Source organism: Calliopsis andreniformis, unplaced genomic scaffold, assembly GCF_051401765.1.
Source record: "Calliopsis andreniformis isolate RMS-2024a unplaced genomic scaffold, iyCalAndr_principal scaffold0442, whole genome shotgun sequence".
NCBI lineage: Eukaryota > Metazoa > Arthropoda > Insecta > Hymenoptera > Andrenidae > Calliopsis > Calliopsis andreniformis.
The window spans coordinates 40,001-50,000 of record NW_027480851.1 but is presented as its reverse complement, the minus strand read 5'-3'; the positions used below and the strand labels follow the sequence as shown (position 1 = coordinate 50,000).

Sequence of the window (10,000 nt, the reverse complement as noted above, 5' to 3'; positions counted from 1 at the left end):
GTCCTGGACACTTACCGCTTTTCAGGCTTGAGACTGCGTCTGCGACCTCCTTCCCAGTGAAGACGGGCTGGTCCTCGGTGGGTGGGTCATGCGCTACCTCGCGCCTTATCCGCCTCTGGTCGCGCGTGTCCTCCTCGGACTTATCATCCGGGATTAACGCATCCAGAAGTGCGGAGGCGGTGGAGCTAAAGTCCATCGTATGGCCGTAGTGCGTTCGAATGTTCGACACTGCCGTCTCAGTACATAGCTTGTCTCTGGTGAGTTTATACACGAGGCCCCAGGGCTCTTTGTTCCCCTGCTCCGTCACAAAGTTTTTCCAACTTTGCAACTTCGCAGCTCGCACTGCAGACGAGTAGGCCTTTCTCTCAGGGAGATACTCCGCCTTTCTCGCCGCTCTCTCTTCCGGATCTCGCTCTTGCTGGAAGGCCCGTCGGAGTCTGTTGACTCGACGCTTCCGCCTGGTTAAGTCCGGTGTCCACCAAGGGACGGACTTGGAGTGCCACCGCTTTGGACGCATAGAGCTCTCGCACGCGTGGATGATCGATTGCTCGATATCCTGCGCGAAAGATTCAACGTCCGCTCTGCAGCTCAAAGGAGCGCGAGCGGTCAACGACTCACGTCGTCCTAGCAGCGCCCGTTCAAAAGCAGCCCAATCTGCCTTGCGTGTCTGGAACCTACCTTTCCGGGCCTGGTTTCCTTCTACGCCGGCGAGCACAAGATCGAACCTTATGGCTCTGTGATCGCTGGTCGTCCAATCCTTATGGACTTTCCAGTTTCTCACTGACTTCGAAAAGTTTTGCGTTGCAAGTGTGACATCAATCCACGACTCTCCGCTCGGGCTGGAGTACGTAGGAATACTACCAGCCTCGTTCAAGACCACCAAGTCGTGTTGGGCGATAAACTCAATGAGCTTCTCACCCTTGGCGTCAGTCTTCGACCCGCCCCACAAGGGGGACCTGGCGTTGACGTCGGCCGCGATCACGACCCTACAGTGGCGTAGAGCACTAAGTGCTCTGTCAAGTCGTCTCAGCCCAACTTCCATGTCTTCACGCCATTGGAAGTATTGGCTGATGAGGTAAAAGCTCTCAAAAGAACCCCCCATGCTAACACAGGAGAGGTGTGTGTCGCACAGTTGCGAGATTTTGACCACGGACACCCCTGGGTTTCTGACAGCTACTGCTGCCATCACCGGGACTGCGCCCGTGACTACTTTCGTCGCAACCCCAAGGCCGGGGACTTTCCCACAGACGCCGTAGGGCTCCTGCGCGAGCAGCACGTCGATACCCCTGCTTCGCATTAGGGTGTTTACTTCGTCCGTAACGTCCCGGGCGCCTCGCATATTATGCTGCAGCACCCGGAGTCTGAACGTTTCGACGTCGTTCTCGGCTCTAGCCATAATTTGTTCGAGAGATTACCTGCTCCCAAGCGGCCTTATAGGACGCACAGGTTCTGTCTCTCGTACTGTGGCTGTGCTTTTTACCTCCTGCTTTGCAGTTGGAACAAACGGGAGGTTTGTCCCTGCTCTTGCAGGAGGCAAAGGTATGCCCCTTCTCGGAGCAGTGACCGCATACCTCCGACGACTTACATCGCTTCGATGTATGGCCAAAGGCCTGACACCTGAAGCATCTCACTACACTGACGAAGTCCCGCACACGGCAGGATCTCCAGTCAATGTAGACTCTCTCCTGGGCCTTCAGTCTGGTACGCACTTCCGGACTGACTTCAATGACCCAGTTGGCAGCCTCCTTATCGCCTTTAGACCCGGTTGAAAACCGGGGCTTGACGGCAGAGGACACATCCTTCTGGGCCAAGTCGGGAAGATTTTGCTTCCAGATACATCTTAGGACCTCGTCCTTCTTCATCCTTTTCGGAACGTCGTACACAATAAGTGACGGGTTCCTTTTGGACGGGAAGGTCACGGAGAGACCCGCTTCCTTGAGCCGGCTATTCCCGGCAATCGCATCAAGATCCTCTTTGCGCACGGTCTCGACGACGATGCCACCGGAGTGGATGCGTCGGACCGCCTTCACGCGGATCTGCGATTGAGCCGGTTTCACCAGGGAGAGAACAGTGCGCTTGGTAGCCTCACTGTCCTGCTCCTTACCCTTCGGCGGGAAAATGCGCACCGAATTAGTCGGTGGGCGCACCGCGTCTGGGGCAACTCTGAGGCGGTCGACCTTTACCTTGTCGGCATAGGTCATCGCACCTGACACCGGTTGGGAAGGCGCCGCCGGACGAACCTTTAGCGTCTTCCGTACCACGCTCTCTACGGACGCTTGCGAGCGCTTAACGTCGCTGCGTACCGCGGCCAGCTGCCCTTCGAGAAAGCTGTTCCGGAGAAGCAGCTGTTCTACGAGCTGGTAGAGCGCGTCGGTGTGTCCAAGGATTTTCGAACCGCAACCCTTGCTGATCTTCGACTCCGGCCGAAGACAGACGTTACGGATGTCCGTCACCTTGGATCTAGCGTCGTCTCTGATGAGACGTAGGGGTCTTACAGACCCCTCTTTGTGCCCAGGCGCAGTCTTAGACTGCACCTTTCCTGGCTTGCCTGTCGTTCCAGCTTTCGCTTTCCCGACAGGCGGCTTTTTGGAGGCGACGGCTTTCGCCTCGCCTCCCGTACCCGCGGCTTGCACGGCTTTAGCAGCCGGCTTGCCCTTCGCTTTGGCGGGAGAAGACGGGGGTTCCGTCTTCACCACCGCCACCGTATCGGGTTCGGTACGCACCGCTCCCTTGGGAGCGGGCCCCTTCGCCGATTTCGACGCCTTGCTGCTCGCCTTCTTGGAAGGCTTTGCAGACAAGGCGCTTTGGCCCTCGGCGCCCGCAGTCTCAGATGCCTTTGAGGCATCCGGCGGTCCTGCGCCAGGGGTAACGTGGGAGTCGCTCGTGCTCGGAGCGGCTCCCTTCTTGGCCTTCTTACGGCTGGGTTTGCCAGCCGTCTTCCAGCCTTCCGACGACTGGGTCGGCAGATCGGGCGTATTGACGCCCTGCTCCACCTTCTCAGTCGCCGATCTCTCAGGGGTCGCTTGGGTTGCCTCAGCACCCGTCGCTTCCCCAGGGGCGTCCTTGGCACCCGATCGGGTAACCATTTTCGCCCCAACGTGTAGTGGGTTTGGTAGTTTATTTTCCATATCAATTTGTTCAATTCATCCCGATGCGTGTCCCAGCCTCCACGGACCCTCATATGGAACTCGGCTAGCCGAGTTAGGACATCACCCGGGATATAGTCCGCCAACCACGGCTGACGAGTTTCGCTCCCCATACAGCCCCACAACCGATGGTTCACTAGTTCGCCCCCGTGGCCTGCTTCCTCGCCCATCAGAACCCACTCGTGCGAGACGTATGGTCGTTCCAAGCCGATTGACTAGGCACAGGGCTGTTTTCTCGCCTAGCCGCCCGTCTAGCTGAAGCGAAGGCCAAAGACATGTGTTGGGTGCGCGTCATCTCCGCAGAGATGAGCCCCCTCAATGCCCAGGATCCCCTTTTCCAGCGACACGGGTCGCCGCGCACGGCAAACACGCGGGAGGCGTTTATTAAGGACAGACACCTCCCTGTCCGTAGCCCGCTCCTTTTCTGGACTCACACAATGCATGGAGCTAGGCGCTTGAGCGCAAGGCCCTTTGAGCCGCTTCGCTACTGACCGATCTGCTTGGCTCTTGCGCCCTTCGTAAAGGGGTAAGCCGACCAGCGGGACCACTTGGAGGTTCGATCGCGTAACGGTTTGCAGCATGAGAGGCTGTGTGTCAGTCTGAGGACTGTACGCTTCATACTGCCAACGAGCCCATCCTCGGATGGCCTGGCGTCCAAGCCCCGGTAGCGTACTGCTTTCCGGGGGCGAGGACAGCGTCCCCGTTGGAGCCAGCTAAGTGCCCGCGGCGTATTGCTTTGGGCAACCCAGCGCACACTACAACACCCGGGTTTCCAGCGGCGTATTGCTTTTGCACCTATGGTAAGGGTCAATGACCCGATCTTAAAATGCTCCAGTGCACAAATAGAACTAATGCTGTGCAGCCGAGGGGGAACCCAAACCCCACCGACTACACAGCGTTCCCGGCCGCACAAGGCGGCTCGGCCATTTTTAGGCTGTCACCTATTCTATGGGTCCAAGACCCGATCTCAAAATGCCCAAATAGAGCTAATGCTGTGCAGCCGAGGGGGAACCCAACCCCTCCGACTACACAGCGTTCCCGGCCGCACAAGGCGGCTCGGCCAACTTAGGCTGACACCTATTCTATGGGTCTACGACCCGATGTTCATCGTTCAAAGTGCACAAAGAGAATTATTGCTGTGCAGCCGAGGGGGAACCCAACCCCTCCGACTACACAGCGTTCCCGGCCGCACAAGGCGGCTCGGCCAATTTTAGGCTGCAACAGTGTGCGACCCCAACGATCATGTTCTGCATTGATGGGGACGCTTCTGAGAGGGCCCGATAAATCGGTACCACCTCTCGGCGCAAGCCACCACTTTGAGGACGAGTTCAGCGGCTCCTCCCGAGTCTCGGATACTAGTTTGGGCAAGCCCAACCCGACACCTCAAGCGACATTGGGAATCTTTACCGCTCCCGCCAGTAGATAGGGACAGAGGGAATCTCGTTAATCCATTCATGCGCGTCACTAATTAGATGACGAGGCATTTGGCTACCTTAAGAGAGTCATAGTTACTCCCGCCGTTTACCCGCGCTTTTTTGAATTTCTTCACGTTGACATTCAGAGCACTGGGCAGAAATCACATTGCGTCAACACCCGCGGGGGCCATCGCAATGCTTTGTTTTAATTAGACAGTCGGATTCCCCTGGTCCGTGCCAGTTCTGAGCCGAGCGTTGAATGGCGGCCGAAGAAACGACACGCGACGGCTGAACCGACGCGGAAGCCTCGCAGCAAGGAAGATCCGCGGGAGGCCAAGGCACGGGACCGAGTTCGGATCCCAGGACGTCGACCGAAGTCTAAGACCCTTCACCTCGCCCAGGCCCGGCACGTCAGCCAGACCCGCTTCCCGACCAAGCCCGACACGCCCCGCTCCTCAGAGCCAATCCTTATTCCGAAGTTACGGATCCAATTTGCCGACTTCCCTTACCTACATTAATCTATCGACTAGAGGCTCTTGACCTTGGAGACCTGCTGCGGATATGGGTACGAACCGGCGCGACACCTCCACGTGGCCCTCTCCTGGATTTTCAAGGTCCGAGGGGAATATCCAGACACCGCAGCAACTGCGGTGCTCTTCGCGTTCCGAACCCTATCTCCTTGCTAGAAGTTTCCAGGGAACTCGAACGCTTATACAGAAAAGAAAACTCTTCCCAGATCTCCCGACGGCTTCTCCAGGTCATTTTGGGTTACCCCGACGAACACTCAATGAGGGCCCGGATGTTAAACGGTTCCGCTGCCGGGTTCCGGAATAGCAACCGGATTCCCTTTCGCCCAACGTGTGTATGTCTCTTTTTTTATCTTTCAATTTATCTCTTTGTATAATAATATGTTTGCAGACATTGATTTTAGGACACCACATTTGCATAGGATTTCTCTTAGGGCTTAGGATCGACTGACTCGTGTGCAACGGCTGTTCACACGAAACCCTTCTCCACGTCAGTCCTCCAGGGTCTCGCTAGAGTATTTGCTACTACCACCAAGATCTGCACCGACGGCGGCTCCAGGCAGGCTCACGCCCAGACCCTTCTGCGCACACCGCCGCGACCCTCCTACTCGTCAGGGCTTCATGGAGGACGGTCACCAGTAATGGCACCGTCCCTCCCCACTTGCCGCTGACGGCAGAGTATAGGCGCGACGCTTCAGCGCCATCCATTTTCAGGGCTAGTTGCTTCGGCAGGTGAGTTGTTACACACTCCTTAGCGGATTCCGACTTCCATGGCCACCGTCCTGCTGTCTTAAGCAACCAACGCCTTTCATGGTATCCCATAAACGTCGACTTAGGCGCCTTAACTCTGCGTTTGGTTCATCCCACAGCGCCAGTTCTGCTTACCAAAATTGGCCCACTTGGCACTCTAATCCGAAATCTCGTGGCTTCAATGAACCAAGCAAGCCAGAGATCTCACCCATTTAAAGTTTGAGAATAGGTTGAGGTCGTTTCGGCCCCAAGGCCTCTAATCATTCGCTTTACCAGATGAGACTCGCACGCGTCCCCGAAGGAACGGAGGAGTGAGTGCCAGCTATCCTGAGGGAAACTTCGGAGGGAACCAGCTACTAGATGGTTCGATTAGTCTTTCGCCCCTATACCTAGTTCCAGCGATCGATTTGCACGTCAGAATCGCTACGGACCTCCATCAGGGTTTCCCCTGACTTCGTCCTGACCAGGCATAGTTCACCATCTTTCGGGTACCAACGTGTACGCTCTAGGTGCGCCTCTTCTCGCAATGAGAACGAGACGCCCCGGGAGTGCGGAGCACTATGCAGCGCCCATCCTCCCTCGGCCGACGCAAAGGACGACCTTCACTTTCATTTCGCCTTTAGGTTTACTCATCCCAATGACTCGCGCACATGTTAGGCTCCTTGGTCCGTGTTTCAAGACGGGTCCTGAGAGTACCCAAAGCAATAGCGCCGCCGACAGGTAATTCAAAGCTTGGCCAGTCCGAGGGCTCCGCCGGCTAACAGCTGGCCAGGCCCGTGAACGGGAAAGACGTCCGTACCACAGGGCAAACAAAGCTGACCGAGCTTGCGGCGGGCCTGACGCACCGTTCGAATGAGAAGACTGGTTGCGGCCCGATACCATCTGGGGAACACCGTCGCGCAGCCGGTCGGGTCACCGAGGGTCCGTCGCGCACGCACAAGGCGACGCAACGGTCTAACCGCCCGGGCCGTAGACCGACACGCAACGGGTCGCGACGTCCTACTAGGGGAGAAGTGCACGTCTACGTAGCCGGAACGTTCGCCGTTGGCCGTAACATCCGTGCGCCCTCCTTGCGGAAAAGCGTCGGACACCCCTTTCGGGGTTTCGCGCACCAACGGGAGCCAGCATTTGTCGACGATGAATCTCCCCTTTCGAACTTTTGGGTTTCTCAGGTTTACCCCTGAACGGTTTCACGTACTCTTGAACTCTCTCTTCAAAGTTCTTTTCAACTTTCCCTCACGGTACTTGTTCGCTATCGGTCTCGTGGTTGTATTTAGCCTTAGATGGAGTTTACCACCCACTTAGGGCTGCATTCTCAAGCAACCCGACTCTAAGGAGAGACCCTCCCGAGACGCGCACCGGTCGCTACGGGCCTGGCACCCTCTATGGGTAAATGGCCCCATTCAAGATGGACTTGGACGCGATGCAACGTCACGGGATAAACGGATCCTCCCGAACACTACATTTCCCTGCGGCAGTACCGCGGGATTCAGTGCTGGGCTCTTTCCTGTTCGCTCGCCGCTACTAAGGAAATCCTTGTTAGTTTCTTTTCCTCCGCTTAGTAATATGCTTAAATTCAGCGGGTAATCTCGCCTACTCTGAGGTCGTCGTATACGTGTTAAATATATATCACACACGTAGAGTGATATATTTTATATATGTGTAAAAATGACGAAAGAAGCTGTGGCGTAATCCTCGTACAACGGGGGCACACAACCGAGAGAAGCGGACCAGGCAGAGTGTGTGAACGAATGTTACGAGAAATGGGAAATGAGAGAGAGACTTGAGATCATGTTCGATGCGTCGTCCCAACTTCGCCGTGTGCCTTCGGAATATGTTGTCGTAACGCAACAGCAGCGTTTCCAAAGGTAAGGAAGCTCCTCGTCATTCGCCAGAAGTGATCAGCGGAGAGTAAGTCACATCGTCCTTAATGCGCCACACCAAAGCATCTTCGCGTCTCGTTTAATTCGATCTAAAGGAGAGAGACTCTCGCCAGGCGACTGCCGGTATGGTTTAACGCCCGTCCGCTTGCTTTTTGTATAGCTTTCGTGGACTGGACGACCGGACTTGACGCGCGGTCTCTCTCGGCGATCGACTAACGCGAAGACATGGGGCGACCGGACGCTGCTACCTTTCCACCTCCTCCTTCTAGGAGAGAAGTCATCCCTATGTGATGAGTCATATATATGGCGGCTGTGTAAGCCTCGCCAAAGAGGATTCAGGATACAGAAACAAGTTGTAGTACAGCACAACACATTCACGGAGCCACAAACGACTCGACCGAAACGTGGCCGGGGAAGATGCATCCCGGAACTTCATCGTTTCGACGAATGAGTGCCTCCTTTTCGCGTTGTTCCTGCAACAAGACGATCCCTCTAGAATCCCTGGGGCTCTGTTTCTCGTCATACATTTCTTCACCACACTACACGGGTGGGGTATACGCGATCTCGTGTTCATGCTCACTCGCACACCCTTTCATTGTCCTTCTCTGTAGTCTCACGACAAACTCTCTTGTGTGTCGTTGCGGGTTACGCACGCCTCTTTCTTACACGCATCATTTCAGACTACGTCGGGAGCGCGGATGAAAACTCGCACGAAAAGCGAACGCTGTCTGTTAACAATCACGAGGGTATCTGGCGAGACACGGAGGCTGGTCGATGATCGTACGTCCGCGCGCTTGCGTCCGGAGCGGTGCACATACACGCACGGGCGGTCGACAAATTAAGCGACTCACGACGCCGTGTGAAAAGTAGCACTCACGCAAGTCCGGAACGACAAAGCAACGACGATGACGACGATGTCTCCAGTCATCTGCCGTGTACACACAACCTTCTTCCCTCCATGACGTCTAGAGCGTATTCTCGCTTGTTTTCGTGCGACCGCGGCAAACGCCGACGAACGGTCCAACAATCGCTCGTACGTGACACCGAGATGCCAACGTAAGCAGTCTTAAGGTTACGTGAACGACCCTCAGCCAGGCGTGGTCCAGGAATTGTATCCGTGGACCGCAATGTGCGTTCGAAATGTCGATGTTCATGTGTCCTGCAGTTCACACGTTGACGCGCAATTAGCTGCGTTCTTCATCGACCCACGAGCCAAGTGATCCACCGTTCAGGGTTGTATTTTAATATTCTGTGTTCATGTATATATATATATATCATACTCGTATATAGTTCTCGGGTTCGGAAGAATCCGAGACCCGCGCCTCCAACTAGCACACGGTCGATGGAGGTTCGGGCGTCGCGACACTTCGTCCGAACGTAAGATACGAACGAACGAAAGTGACGACACAGGGGTCTCTGGGATGCGGTTCCGCACGGAGACCGCCACGCAATTGCGAACGGTTCCCGTAACGGCCAGGCGTAGAGTACATTTAAAAACCTAGGATCACAACCTGGAGAGTACGATTGGAGCCGACGGGGATACCCCGATCAAGTGAACCACGTACATCCACGGTGTTCTCCTCTGAAACGACACCCCCCATTTTATTGTCGCAGCGCCCTGCACGTACGTATTCCCCTCCTGATTTGGATAGCCGATGAGAACGGACTTCGCAGCCGGCTTCGATCGGTCTTTCTCATCCCGTTAAATTCACACACAAATTCATTATTCTTGGGAGTCAGACTCACGAAAGTCGAAGCTGTTAACAGCCGGTCCACAGTTGTTGTTCACACGGCAGGAATACGTACCCTACGGCCGCACATCGACGCGGGATACGTGTCGCGTCCTAGGTTACCCGGGCCCTCTCTCTTTCTCAAGAGAGGGTCCACATCCGCGGGACGGTTCGGAGAGAACAACGAGGTAAAGAGACGAAGAAACACCGGGAGCGGGATGCGAATGGGAAAACACGTTTGCTTTCGCACTCGTGCGCTCATATCGGTTTTTCTCCTTAACCTCTTCTTCGCTCGCTTTTCATATTCCCACCGAAAATAGGAGAAACGGGCGCAGCCTCGCGCAAGCAGCTGGCAAGCACGCTCTCTCTCCTCTCTCTGCCGCGCGAGTATGCACCGTATATATTAGCGGCGGGTGTGTGACCGAAACATCGCGCAGCGACGGGACCATGTCTTCCATAAGATATGAAAGACCCCGATATCATGCTGTGGCGACGGGGCTATCGGAGATGCACCTCACGCAAGCGCTATATATATCGACGCAATGCTTA

At 55.7% G+C, this 10,000-nt stretch overlaps 1 non-coding gene and 1 pseudogene across 1 annotated transcript; both read right to left on the bottom strand.

Annotated features, from left to right (window-relative positions):
* Positions 1-4,536: 4,536 nt before the first annotated feature.
* On the bottom strand, positions 4,537-7,445 carry LOC143187963 (large subunit ribosomal RNA; annotated as a pseudogene).
* Positions 7,446-8,802: 1,357 nt separating this feature from the next.
* On the bottom strand, positions 8,803-8,957 carry LOC143187965 (5.8S ribosomal RNA). Its single transcript, XR_013003400.1, has one exon. It is a non-coding gene; the product is annotated as a 5.8S ribosomal RNA (ribosomal RNA).
* Between the last annotated feature and the right edge of the window lie 1,043 nt (positions 8,958-10,000).